Source organism: Symphalangus syndactylus, chromosome 2 (genome assembly GCF_028878055.3).
Source record: "Symphalangus syndactylus isolate Jambi chromosome 2, NHGRI_mSymSyn1-v2.1_pri, whole genome shotgun sequence".
Taxonomy (NCBI): Eukaryota; Metazoa; Chordata; class Mammalia; order Primates; family Hylobatidae; genus Symphalangus; species Symphalangus syndactylus.
The window spans coordinates 115,253,815-115,259,814 of NC_072424.2; the positions used below are offsets into that span (position 1 = coordinate 115,253,815).

At 38.7% G+C, this 6,000-nt stretch overlaps 1 long non-coding RNA gene across 1 annotated transcript in view; it reads left to right on the forward strand.

Moving 5' to 3' along the window:
• LOC134733444 (uncharacterized) overlaps nt 1-5,529 on the forward strand; it is a 47,843-nt gene extending 42,314 nt beyond the window's left edge. The window contains exons 5-6 of the long non-coding RNA XR_010116893.1: nt 5,027-5,091; nt 5,380-5,529. This is a non-coding gene — a long non-coding RNA (uncharacterized lncRNA). The remainder of the gene's footprint in view (nt 1-5,026; nt 5,092-5,379) is intronic.
• Nucleotides 5,530-6,000: the final 471 nt, after the last annotated feature.

Below are 6,000 nucleotides of genomic sequence, written 5' to 3' on the forward strand. Positions count from 1 at the left end.
TGAGCCACTGCACCCAGCCAGGCTTTACAACCTTTAAATTACTTTCAGTACAAATACTTGTGAACCAGAAACATTGGTTAAAAATATCTGTAACTTCTTTCTCATCTCTAAATTACTGAGAAGCAAATGGAATCACATGTTACAAATATTTCACAAGAACCAGTACCATACCTTTAAGCATCTTGACTATGGTTTACTTGACAATCATATTTGAGTTGTTGCTCTGTATAACATAGGAGTTGGGCTACACTTTCAGAATAACTGGCAAAGCACCACCAACTGGCTGTGTCCTGAGAGGCTACCCAGCAACCTGACTGTTTGTCTGAGTATCAGACGCCCACTCTTCATCGGACCATAGAGGTTTTTCTCCCTAGTCCTCACCTCCAGCTCACTCCGCCAAGTTATTAGGGGTCTCTGAAAGAAACACAGAACACCCAGTGCAGAAAGCCATTGTCTAATTGGGCCATCAGATAGGGAAGAAGTGACAACTTTAACAAGACTTCTTGTGATCCTTGAGGGTAATTTTAAACCCTTTCCTGTTGGTTGTAGGAGAGAAAAAGTAACTTATTTTCCTTACTCATTGCAAGGTTCATGGCTGACGCTGCTATAGCAAAAGACAACAAGACAAAAGCATAACCAAATTTAATTCATATAAGTTTTATGTGACATGGGGCCTTTAGAAATGAAGACCCAAAGATCCAGGGAAAACTATTTTTATGAACAATCTTGCAGAAGTGTGATTGGAGGACAAAGGGGTATGATTTAATGGTAATAAACGTGGGGGAACTTAGCAAGGCCTATTTGTTCAGATTCTTCTTGACCTCCAGGACTGCTCTGGAAGGAGGATCTTATGACCTACTTTCAGGGGAGTAGGCCAGATAATTTTTTTGTGACCTTCCTCAGGGGAGGAAGGTGGAATAAGGTCAGAGATAAAGAAAGAGGGTCAGAGAGTGCTCTTCTGCTTCTGTGGTTTTCTCCATTTCTTTCAGCTGTAAATACTCAGTATGCCCAGGTGTCATTGTAGAAGATGAGAATGGAAGGCATAGAAAAAATGTGGCATGAGTAAGAAGGAGGAACTCAAGGCTTTTCTTATTTTACAACCTGAAGAAAGGAACCCATAGAAATCATCCTTTATTTCAGTGGTTGTTTGTTGGTGAGGGTCTCCCTGGCTTGGCCCACCTAGATCTACAGTATATAGAGACCCTTGGTGCAATCCAAGAGGAGGGGAGAAATGCCAATTGCTGTATCAGCATAAATGCACAAACTCAGAAAGCTACCGGCAGCAAGCCATGGGTTCAAATCTGAGCTCTACCAGTTACTTTCTATGTGACCTCAGACAAGTTACTTAGCTTCCAAACTGTTTCCCTGCCTCCTGTATTGCACCCCTTTTAATGCGGCCAAGGCAGGACAGAACGTGCAAGGCACAGAGCTTGAGAGAACACCATGAGGTAGACATCTTCATGGGGTTGGCATGGCTGGAGCTGAGGATGTATGTAGGGATGCGAAGCTAATGAGAAATCCAAAAATCAAGGGCAGGAGAGAGACCAGAATCAAGGCCATTTTGGAGGTTACAGTAATACTCTACAAATGAGATGATGAGAAACTGAACTTGGACAGTGGCTGTGAGAAGGGAAAGGACTCTACCTTTAGGAGACAGACTCAGTGAAGGGCAGTACAAGTTGACTTCCAAATTTAGGTCTAGATAAATGGGGGGGTGGTGGGGGGTGATGACTTTCACTTAGGTAGGACCATAAGTGAAACTGGGGGGGCTTGAAGGGAAAAGACAGGTTTAGTTTTCCTAATAAGCTAAATTTGTAGTGCTAGAATATCCATGAAGAAGTCAGGAAGGCCGGTAGAAATGAGAATTTGGTTCATCATTTTTCTTTTTTTTCTTTTTTTGTTTGAGACACGGTCTTCTTCTGTCAACCAGGCTGGAGTGCAGTAGTGCAGTGGTGTGATCTCAGCTCACTGCAACCTCAAGCCTCTGAGGCTCCAGCAATCCTCACACCCCAGTCTTCTGAGTAGCTGGGACTATAGACACATGTCACCATGCTTGGCCAATTTATATATTTATTTATTTATATATTTATTTATATATAAATATATAAATATATAAAAATATATATGTATATTTGGTAGAGACAGGGTTTTGCCACGTTGCCTAGGCTGCTCCTTTTTTCCATTTGTATCACATAATGTGTTAAAAATATACAATCTTCTTAAAGTTGAGGGCAATTAGGATAAATAAAATAAATATTTAATTAAGAGAGTCCTCAGTACACCAATGCTGAATATAACTGATTCAAGAAAAAAATTTAATTCTGGGAAGTATGCTTATAGATAGTAAATTGTATTTTATGTGTACATGTGTGATGGACACATCCAGATTCACACACACACACACACACACACACACACAGAAACTGTTTCCCTATTCATTAACAGAGCAGAAGGAAACCATGGTGTTGAGGAAGGAGTAGATGATCCCACCCAGCCTCCTGGCTTGATTAATAAGCGACAGAATCATGTTCCTGTTTTGAGGGAGCTTTCCTATCGTGGCTGTCGTCTCTGGAGAGCTCCAGCCTACAAAGCAATAACATCTGGTGCCCATTATTTCCCCAGCTCTGTTGTGATTAGTCCATATGATAAGCCTGGCCAATTGCTGTGGGCAAGGGATTGCTACATTCCCCCCATCAGGGTACTGGAGCTGTCACTTCTGGTTTGTGGCCCCTGCTAATTTGCCACCACAATTTCCAATATCTGCTAGAATTCCACGAGGAAATCTCAATGCCTTGGAGGGGCAATAGGCTGTGTGGCTGTAGACAGAAGGCCAGTGCTGATAATAAAGAGGCGAGGTTTATCAATTAACTCAAGCAGCACTGTGTAGACAGTGACCAGCAGTCCACTCCCACTTCCGTTGTGTCATGTTGATGAAATGGTCCAGGAAAACTTCAGATTTGCTGATGAGAGAAACAGTGAAGCATCTGAAAGTTAGAAGAAAAAAAAAGGTTTAGAAACTCTTTACTATTTGACTAAAGTGAATTTTCTGGCCTTCCAGATGCCTTTTCCCTCTCCCTTCTTCCCCCTCCCTCTCAAGCTATGATACATGAGGATAATAGTTGGAACCCATCCAGGTGGCAGAATGGCTTGTCATTTCAGATGGTAGAAAAAGATTCAAGCTCCTAAAAAGGGCAGTTGCACTATCTGATAGGACTCATTAATATTGGAGATGGATATTATATTTTATGTTCCTTTAAAAACTGACCTAGAGTGTACTTTTGTGAGAGTTCTTCAAATTTACTTGGAACAACCAATACACTGACTGCAAAAAGTAAAAGAACAAAAAATTGCAGCCAATCAAACAACTATAATTTTTAAGAACTCACATTCATTGAATATGCTTTTCACTGAAATGAATGTGCATTTTGTCACTAAATAATTTCTGAAGATGAAATGTGGAACATTTTACCAAATTGATATTTGAAAGGATAGAGAGCAAATTAATGCTTTCTATATGTTTTTTGTGATTTTAATAAACATTTAAAATTATTTGGTTCAAAAACAGTCTTAGAAACATATACTTGTTTTGATACTTTGGAAAATAATTTCAGCAAATAATTCAGAATTTAAAATATATGACAATTTATCACTTATTCAGTTGAACCTATAATTTCCTACTAATCACATGTCAAGTGTTATGACTAAAAGTTGTCATAGATAGCTTAAGTTCACTTGCCACTTAAATCTGCATAAAGGAAGTAAAATTATTAACTACATGAGAAGTTACTATGTGAGAAGAAGATCGTGTGATGGATGCCTGAATTTCTCCTCTGTTATCTAGATGTTTTGCTGTTGTGCAAACGTGGACCTGAGATCCAGAATGGAGAAAGGTTATTTTGTGACTAAAGTCACAGATGTTAGAAGCAACAGATAGCCAGATAACCAAAATCCAGATGCTGAATTTTGTAAGCAAAAGTCAGATTTGTTCAGCCAGAATCATTCCGGCGAATGTAAATATGGGTGAAACAAAATAGCAGTGGAAAGATAGAAGGAATCGTTTGGCCTGAATTATCAAGTAATTTTGTTTAACTTTATTTTTCTATTAACAGAAAAAAAATGGAAATGTTGATTTAAGGCAAAAATGCAAACAATCTTCCAGTCTTACTCTGCCTGAGTCGAAATAGCCTTTTTACTTTTTCTTCTTTATGTTAATCCCATTTTAATCTTGCTCCTGCTGCACAGAGAACCTTTAACCACGGAATGCTGGTCTGGCTTTAGTAGACGTTCACTCCCCTAGTTCCACTTCCAGCTGAGCTCTGCGTCTCCCCTCCCAGTCTCTGGCTTGTCTCCAGGGCTCAGAGATCCCTTCTCATACAAGGACCAGGTTTACCTGGTGAGGACAACCAAGCTAGGGATGAAGCTGTTATTCTCTGAAGTGTGGTACCTAGTAATTTAGGCTCCAGCTGGATTTGGAAAGGCCTGAATGCTATCAATTAGTTGTATGCAAGCAGCATTCCCTCAGTAATGAGCTCTTTGTCACTTCAATTTGAACGCTGGTGTCTTAACCAAGAGGTATCCTACAGGCAAGGTACTGAAGAAAACAGAATGAAAAATCTGTCATTAATGAATTTGCCCCCCCAGCTAGATCTAAGAAGACAGACTGTGGCTCCATCTAGGTCAAAGCTGAAGTCCAGTGAGTATACAACCTTGGGCCATGACTTTGGATAATGGAAGCCCAAAAGTCTTCCCTCAATCATGAGCCTCCTTCTATTGTGTTTGAATTACATATTAATTAATCATTTCCTTCAAAGAGAAACTATCTTGGAAAAAAGGGTTTGCTATTCACATGGGTAAATCAAAGTGTAAAACTGATCTGTAGAACTATATAAATGTTATCAATAATAACATAATGAAAATGCTTCATTTTATTTCTTTTATGTTTTTCTAAAGTTGATAACTACTGCTTCAATATTGCATTTCAGATTTTCTATGCAGGTGTAGTCACATTTATGTCTTTTAATAATAGAGTTCATCCATCATACAAGATTGATGATCCCTGCAGAGGTTAAAAGTCTAGGAATCAGAAATTTGGTAAGTTTTTATAAACAAAAAACAAAGTCTGGTAATGATCAGACCTCCAAAATTAAAAGGCTATGCTAATTTCTTAGAGATGAATGAACGAATTCCCTGTGGATATTGTCAGTAGTTAAGTTTTTGGCTTTGCAAAATCTCTTTCCTTTTCTTTAGTATTTTCCTTTTATTTCCCATAGTTTTCCCTTAGAACAATTAATTTAGTAAATTTAAACATAGTAACAAATTTAAAAAACTACAAGTTGTTTTCATAATGACTCCTCGAAATAATATCTCCCATTTTTCCAGTGAATGTGTTTTGCCTCTTCAATTGCCTCTGCTGATCAAGAAAGCAAAGACTAAACTTCAGGACAAAAAGTGAGGAATAAATCTGATTTGTGTTAGTGCCAATATTTTTGAGTATGTGTGTAGCTTTGATGTGATTAAAAACATGGTCATTCTTCTGGTTTAAAATATTGAAAATTACTAAATAGACTACTTACAACTATTTTTTAAAATCATGAGCATTTGGGTGTGTTAAAGTACTTATTCAACTTTGCTAAATGTATTCATCCCAAACTGAAAGTAGAATTACTCCTGCTTTTGCATTTAATCCATAATAACATAGGGTAAAATCTCCTGGGGTAGAGAGGAAAGCATAGTCTTCAAGTCTAAGCACAAACCCAGAAGTTCCACTTGACTAGGCTTACAGAGAAGCCCTCTCCTCTGTGAGAGGTCAGACCCTCTCCATTGACACTAATGGACCGTTTTATGCAAAACTGTTCATTTTCCGGAAGGGACCATGTTTGACTTGTGGAGTGATTCACAAAAATCACTTCATTAAACGAATACTCTTCATGCATGGCCTTACCCCCTTTAGTGGGACAGAAACTGTGAGCCATGCATGGGTACCCAAGAAAGGAGAAGCTC